The 18,326-nt window shown below is 44.4% G+C and overlaps 1 pseudogene; it reads right to left on the bottom strand.

The window, feature by feature from the left end:
• Positions 1 to 15,037: 15,037 nt before the first annotated feature.
• LOC144102666 (uncharacterized) lies at positions 15,038 to 18,102 on the bottom strand (annotated as a pseudogene).
• Between the last annotated feature and the right edge of the window lie 224 nt (positions 18,103 to 18,326).

Consider the following 18,326-nt stretch of genomic DNA (forward strand, 5'->3'; position numbering starts at 1 on the left):
AAATTACTTAATTTTGGAGTGTCAGGATTCTCCTGGGGCTAAATCACAAAGCGCCCCAGACCTTGCCACCTGGGAAGAGCTGATCCGGAGCCACGACCCCGATCAACAAAGACTCCTCATCCGTCAGGCGGAGACAGCTTACTACAAGGCTCTCCGCGGTTTCAGGTTTTGAGAGCTGGCCGGATGGGCACCCTCTCCTCATTTCCCGGGACGCATACCCTATGGCTGCTCACACTATGCGGCAGTTGTACGATCTTAAAGAGGCCCCTAGTCCTACGTCTTTGTACAATCCAACCACACTCATGAAAAATGTGCCCCTAGGCGTTTTTACTAAACACAACAATCTACACCGGTATTTCACACCACCTCCGCTGTTGGGCTTTACTAGAAGCTTAAATATTTGGTGTCGCGGTCAGCAGCACAACACACGAACCAATGAGCACACCAATGAAGAAGCAGAACCCGCTTGTGCATTACCAATTGACAGTGTTGAGGTATATCGAGGTCTTCAAATCGCTTGATTAACGCATTTTTTTACGCTCATTTCACAAGATAGGACCGAAGTAGCAATTTCAGTATTTCACAGTTATCAAGCGGCTATTCTACGTATCTTTGCACGCAATGGTGCATTTGCTCTGAATTTTTCCGTAGTTTCTAGAACACCAACACGCCTACACAACAAAATCCCGCACAGAATCTAGTTTTAGTGCCCATTCATCATATCTCTTGTTTTAATGAATAAGTAGGAAACGTTTGTCGAAACGCAGCTTTTTTTTTATTAATCGTGATCTGACACCCGTTTCTATTTGTGGCGCTTTGGCTGATAATAGAAATGTTTTTGGAACAAGGACTTGTGATGCCAGGCTACGCCACCATGCACTTCAAAATAATAATTATGCGGCCCTTTCCGGTCAGGACGCCACTGGATGAATTGGTTCGCCGCGAAAATATGATATACTTCTGAATTCTTCAATTTTCACCGCAATAAATGAGTCTTGTAATGCATTGAAGCGTAACCACAGGTAATAAAAACAATAGAATGGATTTTACTTGAAACAAAACTCGACGCAGTAGTTTTCACCGTCCCTTTTAAAGTATTCACCGATATATGAATTTTAATTTATTGCAGCACCGATAGCGAGCTTTAAGTAACATTATGCTATTATGAACTCTAAAATTGCAAAAGGCCTTTCGAATTGCCGTTTAAAAAGGGTTGTTGCAGCGATAGGGTACTTCAAGGCCAAATACACCATCAACTTCCGCTGCACAATTGCGAAGTTCATCGCTTTGTGCCGATCAGTTTTGAATATGAAATAATGTTTTATTGTTGCTGAAGAGGAGTACATGGCGCAAAATGAAATGAGTAAGATGCTTTCTACCTTGTCGGAAATAAGTGGCACTACGCAATGAGCTTCTATCCGAACGTTATTATATTGAACGGGTTTACCATTCCCAAAATAAGCGTCGTTTAATTTTCACCACACCATTTTAATTATTTACTCAAGATACTCAATATATAGGCCTATTTTCGTAAATAGAGAGGCGCTTTGAAGCAAAAGCGAACAACGCGTTAATGCGTGGCCACGCTAGAGTAACCTGGATGGGATCGTCAGTGCAAAGGCTACCTGCTAGTACGAAGCTGGAATTTCGCCGCTCTTATAAAGGCGAATGATGCCTAAAGAAGCGATTCCTGCCAGTTGCAGATACTTTGGGAATGATAATCCGTTGCTAAAGACGATAATTGGTGGCAGCGGGAGGGTCAAGAACCGCGTGTGCCATAAATAACTTGGCAGGCGCGTTTTTTCCGTCCTCTTGGTGTTCCTTCACCTTTGTGTAGCCTCTTCGCGCACGGGGCGGGTTATTAGCGTTGCCCACCAATCCATGCAACCCACAAAGTCTGGGAATTCGAGAATACATGCAGTTATCCATCACCAAATAGAGAGCCATCATCAAAACTCGGCTGTAGTAAGCAAAAGAAACAAAGTTGGGCCGGGTACTCTACGAGCGTCTTGAAGTCCTGCACCCACAACTGCACTAATGAAGTCCTGGCAGACAGCATGCTACAGCTGAACTACCGCAGCCTCCAAAAGACTTAATGGTAATGGTGAGCGCTAGCAAAATACGGAAAGGGACGAACGCACAGGACGAAGCGCGTGTAACAACTGAGTTGTTAGAAGCGCTTCGTCCTGTGTGTTCGTCCCTTTCCATATATTGATAGCTCTCACCAATACCCTCAAGGATGTACTTCCAAATAGTCACAGTAGTAGCTCTTATGACTTCAACAGACAGTAAACAATCTCAGGGCTGCCTTCGAAGTCGGGAAAGAAGGCCATTTCCCGATGGGGCCCCTGCTGGATGAAAACATTCCGAGTAGAAGAGATAGATAGATAGATAGATAGATAGATAGATAGATAGATAGATAGATAGATAGATAGATAGATAGATAGATAGATAGATAGATAGATAGATAGATAGACAGACAGACAGACAGACAGACAGACAGACAGACAGACAGACAGACAGACAGACAGACAGACAGATAGACAGATAGATAGATAGATAGATAGATAGATAGATAGATAGATAGATAGATAGATAGATAGATAGATAGATAGATAGATAGATAGATAGATAGATAGATAGATAGATCGATCGATAGATAGATAGATAGATAGATAGATAGATAGATAGATAGATAGATAGATAGATAGATAGATAGATAGATAGATAGATAGATAGATAGATAGATAGATAGATAGATAGATAGATAGATAGATAGATAGATAGATAGATAGATAGATAGATAGATAGATAGATAGATAGATAGATAGATAGATAGATAGATAGATAGATAGATAGATAGATAGATAGATAGATAGATAGATAGATAGATAGATAGATAGATAGATAGATAGATAGATAGATAGATAGATAGATAGATAGATAGATAGATAGATAGATAGATAGATAGATAGATAGATAGATAGATAGATAGATAGATAGATAGATAGATAGATAGATAGATAGATAGATAGATAGATAGATAGATAGATAGATAGATAAAGAGGAGGAGGAAAGGACAGGGATGTTAACCAGAAAGGGGTTCCGGTTGGCTACCCTGCACTGGGGAAGAGGGATTAGGGGACTAAAAGGAGGAAGAGAGAATGAAAAGAAGGCACAACACACACACACGCACAACGCTGTTACAATTTGTCGCTCAATCTAGTCGCTCTCAAGTAGGCAAAGAGTGCCTTGTATGCCTTGAGGGCAGTCGACTGCTGTGGCCATGGACCGAGGATCTTTTGCTCTGTTAATGGGCGAGGATCGAGGCGGTCCAGGGCACAACACAGTGTGTCTTGCACTCGCAAATGCAGGGCACTCACAGAGAAGATGAGCGATGGTCTCCTCACAACCACAGCTCTCACAGGCAGGGCTGTCGGCCATCCCCATCCGGAAAGCATAGTAATTGGTAAATACAACACCGATCCATAAACGGCCGAGTGACAGAGGATTCACACTGAACTCTTTATTTTACGCACAAAATATACGGTCCCCCAGGGCCAGTCAGTGGTCGGCCCAAGAAAAGTGATAAAGTATGCGCCGCTCCGAACGAACACCGTAGCGACGATGCCTGCGCCCTGCGAAGCGATAGCGAAGCAGGAACAAAGGATTCAAAACAACAAGCAACAACGAGCAGGAACAAAGAGCTCAGGTGCAAAGGGTTCGAGATACAGCAGAATAGAATACACAGCAGACCATGTCGTAATCGGAGCAGAGTTTAACGTTCGAGACAGGCTCTGAGGCTGCTGCAGCAACAACTCTAGAGGCATTGAACTAGTTAGTGCACACAGAGACGCTGATCTGGATCCCAGGAGCGACATGAACAAACGCGTGAAAGTCTATCTACACTAAATGTCGTGTCCCTACTGATCCGTACTGCATTTGGGCGAGTAAGGGCTGCACTCCGTGGAAAATATAAACAAACTTGTGGCAGCGATCATTTCCCTGCCTGGATTACCCAAAAACAAAAGAAACACGCCCGCCCCAAGAATGCAGTCTAGGTCGTCAACTTGAGGAAGGCTCTCATCTTGCCCCAAAAAGAAACCTGCCAGAGGTACATATGAACATTCCCCAACTCGTCCGTTGGCTGGCAACCAGCGCACGAAACAGCGAACAGAAAACAGAACTGGAAGACCAGTCTCTGTCCCCACAGCGCCAACTATTGAGCCTATCGAGCGCGCTCATGAATGCACGCAAAGGGAGCGTTGCTTGTACCTCAAACGCGCCAGAAAGAAATGCAAAGAAATCCGCTATTGTGACAAAGAGCTGGAAAGTATGAGGCGCGAAGAACACTGCGCGAAATTTGATGACGGTACGTCTGCGCAAAATCTTAAGCGAATGTTCGACGTTATAAGCGCAAAGACGAACAGCCTTTTCAATACCACAGAAATAGCCTTGGGGAAATAGCCTTGCCTCATAAGGACTTGTGAGGCAATTAACGTGCGAGCCATTTTTCACTTTTATCTGAACTTATCATTACCCTAAAATTTCGATAAGTACTCGATGAGCTTAGATGGAATTACAAAGGAGAGCATTCGATAACATTGGTATTTTATCACTAAGACAGATCGCATCGCTAAACGAAACAACAGGGAGTGCAGATGAAGGTTCTTGTCCAATTCCTTCGCGCTTAAGTTTTTTTTTCCTATTGCTCCTTAACGCGTTTTCAAAAGGGGTCGTGGTCCCAACTTCATTTCATCTTTGTACGTGAATTGTAGTATTGAGCGTCAGGAATAAGTCCGGCAGTGCAATTCCTATTATTCAATGTCCGCAGTAAAAGTAAAGAACAAAAGCGAAAGCTGAACAAGGAAAACAAATAGTAGCTTATACCTCACTGGTTCGCCCAATACCAGAATATAGAGTCATAGCCTGGTTCCCATTTACAAAATATTGTACAAATGAGTTAGCGAGCATCCAACGCGCAACAATAAGGTTTGTTTAAAACCGATGCAAACGTGATGATTCTCCGACCGAACTTTTTTATCGAGCCTGCCTTCCACCAATAATATCTCGCGTCAATTTCACGCGGCTCCAATTTGTCTTCCTTCTATTATACGGCGGACACAAAATGGATACAAGTCAATATTTGCTTTTAACAACTGCACGCAATGCAAGGAGCATAGATTCTAAATGTTTAAATGAATATAGGTTTAACACTGACACATTCAGGCATTCATTTATTACTCCAAGCGCTTAGAGACAGAAATGCCCTGCCTAAAGTTGTTTTTAATACCAATCCGCATTGTTCATTTCTTTGTATGTTCAATAGTATTCTTTATGATGCTTGGCATCTTTTTTTTATTATTCGCTCTTAGTTGTCGTGTTCTTAAATTGATTAGTTTTTAAATTGCTTCAACTCGAGTTTGCACAATATTGTCTGTTTTCATTTTGTTTATTTTGTTAGCTTACTATTGTTAAACCACTGTTCAACGTTTTTATTAACAGTTGGGTTCATGAGATTTTTGTCGTTGTTTCCACTATTTATAACTTCTTCCTTTAGTGCTTGCCACAGCTTGAAACTTTTTACAGCCTGAATAGAGGCCAGCAGTATGTTGGCAATAAAGTTAATAATAAATTGCAGCGGACACTTCAGCTACGCCTTAAGGGTATGACCACTTATCGAAAAAAGGCTGTCATAAAAATGTATTTCGAATGCATTTTTTAACTTCGTATCAATTTTGAAAATTTGTCCCTATGCTTAAATTGCCACACGAATGCCTTCTAAGTATGGTAGGAGGACTATATTGAACATTCTTACAAATTCATCAATAGTGCATTTTCTGTCCTCTTAGTGTATTATTATACATTAAAAATATACTGAACACATTAAATACATTAAATTATACTAAAAATATACAATTAATACATGAAAAATATGTTAAATGTATACAATAAAAATATATTAAACAATACCAAAAATATACAAAAATACATTACACTACATTAAAAATATACTGAGTATACAAAACTAATACATTAAAAAATATATTCACTTCGGCTTGGTTTACAAAAGGTGTGCTAGTCGGATTCACCGGATAATACCGATCAATGTTTTCAACAGCATTCTGGCAGCAGCAGCGGACACGCACACAGCATATCAAGATATTGTCTTCAATTTTTTCAGCATTTCATCGACGTACTGCCCCGTGTCATCGTCGGAGGATAACCGAGGTGGGCGTGTCTGGCACCCACAGTGAGCGCCACCTGGACTATCGCTTACCTGCAGCCGTGCGAAACACGTATCTTCACATTCTGGCAGCAGCAGTGGACACGCACACAGCATATCAAGATATTGTCTTCAATTTTTTCAGCATTTCATCGACGTACTGCCCCGTGTCATCGTCCGAGGATAACCGAGGTGGGCGTTTCTGGCACCCAAAGTGAGCGCCACCTGGACTATCGCTTACCTGCAGCCGTGCGAAACACGTATCTTCACATTCTGGCAGCAGCAGCGGACACGCACACAGCATATCAAGATATTGTCTTCAATTTTTTCAGCATTTCATCGACGTACTGCCCCGTGTCATCGTCAGAGGATAACCGAGGTGGGCGTGTCTGGCACCCACAGTGAGCGCCACCTGGACTATCGCTTACCTGCAGCCGTGCGAAACACGTATCTTCACATTCTGGCAGCAGCAGCGGACACACACACAGCATATCAAGATATTGTCTTCAATTTTTTCAGGTACTAGACGCTTGACGGCTCTTCTGTACGCTTTACCGGTGGTGCTCTACCGGTGGTGGCCTTGGCAGCTGTCTTGCCTCTTCCGTTCTCCTAGCACTCATCGCGACGCCGCTTTTACAATTTCCTGCAGCATTTCATCGACGTACTGCCCCGTGTCATCGTCAGAGGATAACCGAGGTGGGCGTGTCTGGCACCCACAGTGAGCGCCACCTGGACTATCGCTTACCTGCAGCCGTGCAAAACACGTATCTTCACATTCTGGCAGCAGCAGCGGACACGCACACAGCATATCAAGATATTGTCTTCAATTTTTTCAGGTACTAGACGCTGGACGGCTCTTCTGTACGCTTTACCGGTGGTGCTCTACCGGTGGTTGCCTTGGCAGCTGCCTTGCCTCTTCCGTTCTCCTAGCACTCATCGCGACGCCGCTTTTACAATTTCCTGCAGCATTTCATCGACGTACTGCCCCGTGTCATCGTCACAGGATAACCGAGGTGGACGTGTCTGGCACCCACAGTGAGCGCCACCTGGACTATCGCTTACCTGCAGCCGTGCGACACACGTATCTTCACATTCTGGCAGCAGCAGCGGACACGCACACAGCATATCAAGATATTGTCTTCAATTTTTTCAGGTACTAGACGCTGGACGGCTCTTCTGTACGCTTTACCGGTGGTGCTATACCGGTGGTTGCCTTGGCAGCTGCCTTGCCTCTTCCGTTCTCCTGGCACTCATCGCGACGCCGCTTTTACAATTTCCTGCAGCATTTCATCGACGTACTGCCCCGTGTCATCGTCAGAGGATAACCGAGGTGGGCGTGTCTGGCACCCACAGTGAGCGCCACCTGGACTATCGCTTACCTGCAGCCGTGCGAAACACGTATCTTCACATTCTGGCAGCAGCAGCGGACACGCACACAGCATATCAAGATATTGTTTTCAATTTTTTCAGGTACTAGACGCTGGACGGCTCTTCTGTACGCTTTACCGGTGGTGCTCTACCGGTGGTTGCCTTGGCAGCTGCCTTGCCTCTTCCGTTCTCCTGGCACTCATCGCGACGCCGCTTTTACAATTTCCTGCAGCATTTCATCGACGTACTGCCCCGTGTCATCGTCAGAGGATAACCGAGGTGGGCGTGTCTGGCACCCACAGTGAGCGCCACCTGGACTATCGCTTACCTGCAGCCGTGCGACACACGTATCTTCACATTCTGGCAGCAGCAGCGGACACGCACACAGCATATCAAGATATTGTCTTCAATTTTTTCAGGTACTAGACGCTGGACGGCTCTTCTGTACGCTTTACCGGTGGTGCTCTACCGGTGGTTGCCTTGGCAGCTGCCTTGCCTCTTCCGTTCTCCTGGCACTCATCGCGACGCCGCTTTTACAATTTCCTGCAGCATTTCATCGACGTACTGCCCCGTGTCATCGTCAGAGGATAACCGAGGTGGGCGTGTCTGGCACCCACAGTGAGCGCCACCTGGACTATCGCTTACCTGCAGCCGTGCGAAACACGTATCTTCACATTCTGGCAGCAGCAGCGGACATGCACACAGCATATCAAGATATTGTCTTCAATTTTTTCAGGTACTAGACGCTTGACGGCTCTTCTGTACGCTTTACCGGTGGTGCTCTACCGGTGGTGGCCTTGGCAGCTGCCTTGCCTCTTCCGTTCTCCTAGCACTCATCGCGACGCCGCTTTTACAATTTCCTGCAGCATTTCATCGACGTACTGCCCCGTGTCATCGTCAGAGGATAACCGAGGTGGGCGTGTCTGGCACCCACAGTGAGCGCCACCTGGACTATCGCTTACCTGCAGCCGTGCAAAACACGTATCTTCACATTCTGGCAGCAGCAGCGGACACGCACACAGCATATCAAGATATTGTCTTCAATTTTTTCAGGTACTAGACGCTGGACGGCTCTTCTGTACGCTTTACCGGTGGTGCTCTACCGGTGGTTGCCTTGGCAGCTGCCTTGCCTCTTCCGTTCTCCTAGCACTCATCGCGACGCCGCTTTTACAATTTCCTGCAGCATTTCATCGACGTACTGCCCCGTGTCATCGTCACAGGATAACCGAGGTGGACGTGTCTGGCACCCACAGTGAGCGCCACCTGGACTATCGCTTACCTGCAGCCGTGCGACACACGTATCTTCACATTCTGGCAGCAGCAGCGGACACGCACACAGCATATCAAGATATTGTCTTCAATTTTTTCAGGTATTAGACGCTGGACGGCTCTTCTGTACGCTTTACCGGTGGTGCTCTACCGGTGGTTGCCTTGGCAGCTGCCTTGCCTCTTCCGTTCTCCTGGCACTCATCGCGACGCCGCTTTTACAATTTCCTGCAGCATTTCATCGACGTACTGCCCCGTGTCATCGTCAGAGGATAACCGAGGTGGGCGTGTCTGGCACCCACAGTGTGCGCCACCTGGACTATCGCTTACCTGCAGCCGTGCGAAACACGTATCTTCACATTCTGGCAGCAGCAGCGGACACGCACACAGCATATCAAGATATTGTCTTCAATTTTTTCAGGTTGGTGCTTGTTTGTATGCTTTATTGTAAACGGCATCGTCACCTTGCCGTCGCTGCTGCTGCCAGGTGTGTTGTGGTGTAATTTTTGTCGCCTCTAGGACTAACTTTGTCGGGTGCTTTCGCCGAGCTCCTCAGCGCGAAAATGGACAGTGCAAAGGATGCCCTACAAGATTTCAGGGCTCTCGGGGATAAGCCTCCAGGGAGCATTAAGGAAGTAGCGAAGATTCTTACCGAACTTCTAACTAAACTTGATGTATTTGCATCCGACATGAAAAGCAGCATCGAAAAAATGGGCGGCTCAAGCACTGAAATTCGCGCTGAGCTCTCTGGCATTAAAGAGTCAATTGACTTCATGAATGAGGGGTTTGAAAACTTCAAGGCAGATGTGGAGGGTTTTCGTCGGGAGCTTGCGGAAGTCAAAAAACAAAATGAACATTATCAGAAAACAAATGAGCTTCTGAGAAATGAACTGCAAGAGACAAAAAAAGAGATGTTAGAGCTAAAACAGTTCACCAGGAACATAAATCTTGAAATCAAGGGACTTCCGCTTGCTCCGAATGAGGACCTTGTAAACTCTGTTCAGAAGGTGGCTTCTTGCCTGGGTGTCGCACTTGCCGAGTCTGACATTGATGTAGTGCATCGAGTGCGCTCTAAAGATAAGGATAAGCCAAACGTGGTGGTCAAGATTGTCACAAGGTCTATCCGAGATAAAGTGCTCAATGCAGCTAAAAAGACCAAACTGAACACGAGACTGCTTGGTTTTGAAGAACAAGAACCCTTGTTTGTTAACTGTGCGTTGAAAACGAAGTACTACTATCTAAAGCAAAGAAAGCAGCTAAGGACCACAACTGGAAGTTTGTTTGGTTGTCACAAGGAAAAATTTTGATGCGTAGGGCAGACAACTCTACTGTTCTGCACATCACAAGTGAAGGTGACTTGGCCAACGTTGTGTGACTTTTCTTTTTTTCTGTCGTTCAGATCTTAGCATGACATTTTTCCTGCTTCTTTTGACATGGCTTTTACGTTTCAACAAGTTGACGATTTGATGCGTGATAAAAGCTTTTCAATTTTGCATTGTAACGTGCGCAGCATAGGAAGTAACCTAAATAACTTGATTGTACACATGGCAAGGTATGAATCCTGTTTTGATGTAATAGCCGTGAGTGAAACGTGGCTTAAGCGTGATGAAGTAGTCTCTTTCCCGGGTTATAAATTTTTATCCCAGCCACGGGATACACGAGCAAGGGAAGGTGGGGTAGGAATGTTTGTCAGAGATAGTGTCTCCTACCAGCAAATGGGAGTGGCGTCTGTTAGTTTTGACTGCATTGAAACCCTGTTCATAAAACTTCCGGATGGTTTGATGGTTGGTGTGGTTTATCGGACACCAAACACATCGATAACGGAGTACAGAACACATGGAGTACAGAACAGCTACACTTTCCTTCTCGAATCATTTGCCTTAGGTAACCTTATTACAGAACCTACCCACGTAACAAGTACTTCAAGTACTCTAATAGATCACGCCCTCTGTAATATTGTCCCAGGTGTGCTGGCCGGTACCTGCGCTGAGGTGGTAGCCGACCATTCACCCATTTTTCTTGTAATAGAAAAAGACCTGCCTCCACAAGCGCAGTTGACGCAGTGTAAAATTCGTAGTAAGATAAACTATGTAGCACTGCGTGAAACATTAGAACAAGCCGACTTCACTACGGCATATGATGAAAACGTCAATACTGAGTGTAAGAACTTTTTAGACATCCTTAAAAATGCCATTGAACAGAGCTCTCTGCCGAACACTAATAAATACAGCCAGCCAACGTGTCCTTGGATGAATACTGAAATATTAGCCGTGTTAAAAGATAAGGACAAATGGTATCGCAAATGGAAGCAGTTGAGATCAAACGAATACTACCTAACCCAGTATAATGCTGCAGGAACTTGTCTGTATCTCTTATGAGAAAAAGAAAAAAAGAATATTATTCATCACTGGTGAAACAGGCGCATGGAAATACAAAAAAATTTGGGATATAGTGAACAACGCAATCGGCCTGCGATCCAGTACGGCAACACTCCCTGAGACAGTTGACGAAGACACAGTAGAATCATTCAATACCTATTTTACCTCTATTGGGCCTACGGTTGCCGCGCAAGTTCATGCTGACGCACCTACGGCGAAGATGCCGGAACGTGTTAACAACAGTTTTGCTTTGCCTGACATAGACATAGAAGAAGTAATCACTGCAGTCGGCAGCCTTTCAGCCGGCAAGGCGGCAGGACCTGATGCAATACCCGTTAGACTGATCAAAAACAACATTGATATACTAGCGATCCATCTACCACACATATTTAACCATTCATTGGCAAACGGAATATATCCTGACGAGCTGAAGGTTGGAAGGGTTGTACCTATTTATAAAGGCGGCGAGCGATCTGATCCGCGAAACTACAGACCAATATCGGTATTAAATGCAATTAATACAGTTTTTGAAAAGGTTCTTTGTAAACGTATACAAAATTTTCTAAATAAATACAACATTATATGTCATAATCAGCATGGCTTCAGGCCCCAAAGGTCAACGTCATCCGCAGTTCTTGTTCTTTCACAACTTATAAATTCTGCACTGCATAATAACAAGCTGGCCATAGTAGTATATTTAGACATATCAAAAGCTTTCGATACGGTTGATCACACAATACTACAACAGAAATTGGAAACCTACGGTTTAAGAGGGAAAATTCGTGATCTAATTAAAAGCTATTTTACAGGACGGAAACAATATGTTGTCGTGAACAATTTAGCCTCACTACCGCAAAGCATTAATCTAGGTGTGCCTCAGGGCTCCGTGCTTGGGCCGCTATTCTTTTCCCTGTATATTAATGACCTTCCATCAACGCTGAAATATTCGAAAGCTGTAATATATGCTGATGACACTGCACTGCTTTTTACAGGGGAACATTTAGTGGCACTTAAATGTATAATTAATGAAGAGCTTGGTGAAGTTTCGCAGTGGTTTAAAAGTAATCGGTTAACCCTTAATACTGAGAAAATAAAGTACACCGTGTTTCACTCGCGAAGGAAGAACATGAACTACGAACGTATATCTGTAACTATCGACAACACGACTCTGCTGAGGGTGCCTCAATACAAGTATCTTGGTGTCCTGTTCGCGTCTGATATGCACTGGAAAGAACAAATTAATAATGTTTGCTCCAAATTAGCCTATGGTTGTCATGTTTTACTAAAGGCCAGGGACTGCTTTGATCTTCCAATTCTACGCGTTCTGTATTTCGCCTTTGTGCACAGTCAATTATCTTATTGTCTGGAAGCGTGGGGTGGTACATATAAAACATACCTAGATCCTGTTTCTCGCCTTCAAAAACGAGCTATTCGTATGATAACTTATTCAAATAATACAAACCCCAGCAGGCCACTCTTTCAGCAGCTTCGTATCTTACCCCTATCAACGGCATATAAACTGAAGATAGCTGAAATAGTAAACAATGTAATAAAATCTAACAAGCCCCTGCCCCTTAGTTTATTTAGATTACCAATGAAACAAACAAGAGCTGCAACTAACAATCTATTTAATTTACCACCTTGTTACAATATGTACGGCCGGAGACTCCTAGAATACAGTGGAGCCCATGTGTGGAATGAAATCCCGAATGAAGTTAAAGAAAAAAATAACTTTTCAGCATCTTTAAAACACTATTTAATTTCCATGGAAATGTAGGAATCAATTGTGTGTGTTAATCTTGAAGTTTTTTATTTTACACGGTCTGCGGTAGTATTGTGCTAGTGTTGTATTTGGACCCCTCACTAGCCGTAAAGGCTATGGGTCCAACCAACAGTTTGTGTACTGTTTCTGAGAATAAAAATAAAAGTAATCACTGAACTGGTTAAGGGCCTGTCACACTAGGCCAACAGTCGGCCGGTTCGGTCTGCCAAAACCATGTCGTCATGGTGTCTGGCTCTATGTCACACTGCGCCGACAAAAACAGTCGGCTGAGTGTCGCCGTCGGCGCCAGGTCTCCCGAAACACGGCAGCTGGCCGATGGTCCGCCAACTCCCATGTCACACTAGCGAGACAACGTGCGAGACCTCCTGTCGACTTGACCCTTTCTCTTTTTCACTCTTTTTTTGTCACTTCCTGCTATGCGAAATTCAGGGGGCGGGATGCTTCATTTTTAACTCCCTTAAATAAATCCCACCATATTGAAACAAACTTCTTAACAATCGTGATTATGAACCTAGATTGAGTGCGGCCGAGTACTGACATTACCTCCTGAACAGCTTTCAGGCCTGCGCGTCACGTGACGCGACGTCACCGACGTCACTGCGCGCCGGCTTAGGGCCGCGAGCGATTGCCGTGCGCTCGCCTCGCGGGAACTGATGCCACAGACAGGCTCGTCGACCGCCAGGTCCGCGCGATTTATCAGGGCAAAGACAAATAATTAAGATTACGGACAGAATTATACATATTTATTTATCACGGCAGACTCTGTCTGTATGCATATTAACAGATATTTACGACTACACATCGTTCGCGGCCAAAATACATGACAGACAGAAAACGATATCGCGCTGTAATGTAGGCGGATGTTGCGTTTTATACTAAGTACTATGATATCGTAAACAACTGACAGCCGAAACATGTTGTTGCACCAATAAGAGATACGCACAGTTCCAATACCAATCTGTTTATTAAAGTAGGCTCTGTGGCACGGTACGAGTTTCAGATGAATGAGAGGAAGCAGAACATAGCACATTGCAATGCCAAGAGGGAGAAAACGAAAACCATACTCGCATCTTAACTGTAGGTTAGAAGAAAATATTATTTCATCCATTTGTCAGAGTAGGTGGCCGCCCTTCAATGGCATAAAACACAACATATTACTTTGCAGAGTCGAAGACATGCAAAGAAACCACAGTACATTAAACACACTTGTGACTGAACTGTGTACTAGGTTATAATAAATAAGTGACACAAAGAACCACTTATTTCACTGCTGCAGGTACAGGAATGCACAAGGAATCCGCAGCACAAACTGCATTTCACAGTAATATAGCCACTAATCCAATAATACATAATTAACACTGCACAATAAGAACACATACAGACAAAAGGTGTGAAAAATAAGTCATTGACCTACCACAGCAAGCACTGTCTGAAGTTCAGCTCAGTAAAAAAAAACAACATTGCACTTAATTGAAAAAATATTTTAAAATTTCGGATTGAAAACAAAGAACTGTCATTTAAACTCTGGGCTAGAAAGCATGCATGACGCAGACAAAAGAAGGATCATTGCACTGCAACAGGCAGAAGTTCGGCAAAGAAATCACATGAGGAAACTGCAATAAAATACCTGCAGTGCAATTTAAAGTAATTGAATGTGCGGTGTACAAGTGATGGAAAATTACTTTTAAAGAAAGATTTGGGCTTTTCTGTTTTTTGCTCATGTTCTTTTATAATATGAAGTTGATCATTCCTTTGTTTGCATAAGATGTTAAGCATTATGTTTGCTGCACAGTTTGCAACGAGTGTGACAAGGATCTCGTATTCATGCCCATTTTCACATGCATCTATGTCCTCAAGCCTCGGTAGAGAGTTGAGTGTCAGTTGCCGAACGACATTCCTTTGGTTGGGCCCAAGAAGAAATTGTGTGCAGGCACTTTGTGTCACAAGCTTTGTAACTACAATCTCCGTGTACATGACTATTGTAATCACAAGGGCAGAGGGAAACTCGAGTCCACCTCAGTCCAGTTGTGCGATTAAAGAATGGGTGTCTTCTTCCATTTCCGTCTCACTTCCGGTAACAACCAAGTGTCCTCGGCAACTTTCACAATTTAAAACTTTCATTTTAGCATGCGCACAATACCCGCCCACATCACCAATAACTGGCATTCGTTCTCTGAGTGCATCAAGGTCAGCGCCTACAACTCGAACTCTAAAGCAGGTTCCTACATCTCTGACACTGTTTGTCTCTTCGATGTTTCTGAAGTCATCAGTGCTGATCTTTGGCAGGGCGTTTTGAAGGCGAATGCTGCCCTCTGTCACACAAAGCTGTCGAACAGATATGTGGTACTTCCCACCAACCATTTTTCGGTATTGTTCAAAACGACTCTCGAGAGGATCCGTTTGAACTTTCCCTAGTAGGACGTACTTGAAATGAAGCTCACTTAAGCAGTACTTTGCCAATGCCAGCAAGGATTGAGCAGATAACCTTAGGGCACTCAATGTGTCCTGAGTAAGGACCCCAGTTTCATGCCCATAAAATTTCCAGACATCAAGCAAGGTAATGAAACCATTCAGAAAAGCTACTTTTGGGTCATCTGTACTGCAAGACATCGGTTCTTTTTAAACAGTACGATGATGGAAGCCTTTATTTGGCGTTTTTACGTTTACAATACTCCACCAGCGAAGAATGATTTTGATGAAATCTGCGGTTGCTGCCGCATGTTGAAAATCAGCTTCAGCACTGCGAGCTGCCAGGGCAGTGGCTACGTGCGGAATAAAAACCTACAGTACCAGCTTCGCATTTTGCCGTTCCAAGTTGCTCGGATTAAGTGCCTTGGATGTCAAGCCATACCCAGACTATATCAGTAGAGATGACTCCTCTTTATGTACATCTCTCAGATTCTTAAATGAGGCAGTCATTTTGCCTTCAGGACGAACATCATTGTTTGAAAGCTCAAAACGTGGGTTGAAAAAGCAAGTCTCCGCATTTTCTGATTCAGCCTATTGTTAGTGATACACTTCAAAAGATGTACAGCATCTACCCCATAAAATAATGTCCGATCTGGATCTGCCGGATGTGGATAAACATGACGAAGCATTGGCTTTGGCAGAAACATCTGTTGTAGAAAACTAACTGATTTAGCTTTCGTTTCTAATGACAGTAGACTGTTATCGTTTATGTAACTTCGTTTATTGCAAGAAACAAGAAACAATCAAACTGTTCGTTAGGAGGGGAGCAAGAGCTCGAAAAATTACATGCTTATCGTTGGGGCTCCCCGCTCGTTCTGCCCTTTCCCTTGCCCCTCCAGACGGAGGCGCTCTCTGCTGGTCTCAACCTTTGGCCCTCTCCCTCGGGTTCCCAGAGTCCCGTCGCCCGAGGGGAGCCGCCGCCGGCCATAAACAAGCGAGAGGTGTCTGGGTTTCGTCTCATGAAGCGTATTTGAGAAAATCACATACAAAGGACACACAGGTTAAACACGAAAAGAAAACGAAGTTTCAACAACATCTTCATTACCTTTCTATTTAGAGAGTTATTATCACAAACAACGGCTATGAACCGGTATCCAGTCTCTTCTAAGCGTGTGATCACCTCCTTCAGTACGGTATGAAGTTGGTCGCCCTGTATGGTTTTTACCGGAAGAATGTGTGCTACCTCCTTGAATGAGCTCAGCAGACTGTATCATAAACATGTGTACAGATGTGGCTGCCTCGCTGGAATTAACTGCATCATCACATATGCTTCCCCCTTATAATGAAAACAAGGCTTGATATGAATTTCGTCAAGCGTCAAAGTCACTGTCTTTTCATGTGGCTGCAGATGCGTAAATCTCTGGGAAACATACTGAAGAAAATTTGACTCACAAGAATCAATTTCTGGGCACATTTGTACAGATGAGCACACCTTCCGAATAGTGCTCGGATGGGGCAAGGCTAGTGTACTTGTTTTTCTCAAATACTTGTAGGCATGCGGAGATATTGTGTGCAGAATGCATGCAAACACCATTGCCTGTGTGCTGTACTGAATACGCTCTGCAGATAACAGTGTTAGCTGTTCCTTTAAAACTTTCACAGCCCCTTTCTTGTTTTCATTAATGCTTGCTTCCAATTTGTCTAGAAGGGAATTTATTGCAAGCGATAGGTGGCGAGAACTACAACGCTCGCCAGACTCGTCAGACAGCATGCGCAGGTTGCTCAAAATTTCCAACAAGGAGATTAGTTTGCAAACCGAGTCTGGTACAATAGCGCTACCAAGATTCTTGATCGCGGATCCTTGGTAGCTGGCTGAGACTTGGAGGTTTTCGAACACTGTCAATGACAACTTCAACCAAGGTTCACGATCGTTGGTGATGTTCAAAAACATCGTACACTATTCTTTATGAATCAAAGTCCACTGCACTGACACTGAGGCCACTTGCAGGCGCGCCTTTAGTTCTTCGAGTGACGAAAATTGGTCTTTCTCCTGCTCCGCTTCATATGACGCCAGTCATCCTTTGACCGCACGGGCGAGTTGAAGCTTCTAGTCGGCGCCTAGTACCATCAGGTGCTTCTCTCTTGCTGTTGTCTGGTGCTGAAAGGTACGAAGGGCAGTTTGAAAATACGGTAGGCACCGATTCACAACGCAACCGCGGTACTGGAAATCGAACTGTAAGAACATTTCCTGTTCTTCGATCCGTGTACGATGTCGTCGTCTCGATGCATGAAGCGTCGAAATGATCGGCGCAAACCTGCACAAACTTACAAACGTTTCGTAAACTTCTCAGAATCCACTTATTAAAATAGCCTGATGCTAGCCCCTTTGTCTATAAGCGTGTTTGCAGCAAAGAAATGTGGCCACAATCAATCTATCTGGGCTTCGGAAATATCACAATAAAAGTGCTGATTAAGTAAAAGCAACCAGGAGCATATAACAGTACAATAAACATTAATTACATTGGCGTACGAAGTGGGCACGAAGTCCTTCCTTGGAATGGCGCGTAACCACTTCTTGAAAGTGTCGTCGTCTTTTGGGAAGGAAACACTTGTACCTTCCTGCCCGTATTGCAATTGCCGGTGCACCCCCCTACACAACACTTGTTCGGCATTTTATTATCCACTGCACATCGCACAAGGAAACAAAATTGCCGCAAAACAACGACGAGAGACGACAAACGCGGCCACGCCGCTGCAACCAACCGGCCCGCTCGGCGCAGGGAGCGTGAAAGAAAGAACAGCAGGGTCTAAAATCATGTCGCTGGCGATGCGGCTTCTGCAAGTGTCAGCCTGCCGGATGTGACGTCAAAATTTTGGGCGCAGGCCTGAAAGCTGT

The sequence above is a fragment of the Amblyomma americanum genome, chromosome 8, assembly GCF_052857255.1.
Source record: "Amblyomma americanum isolate KBUSLIRL-KWMA chromosome 8, ASM5285725v1, whole genome shotgun sequence".
Lineage (NCBI taxonomy): Eukaryota > Metazoa > Arthropoda > Arachnida > Ixodida > Ixodidae > Amblyomma > Amblyomma americanum.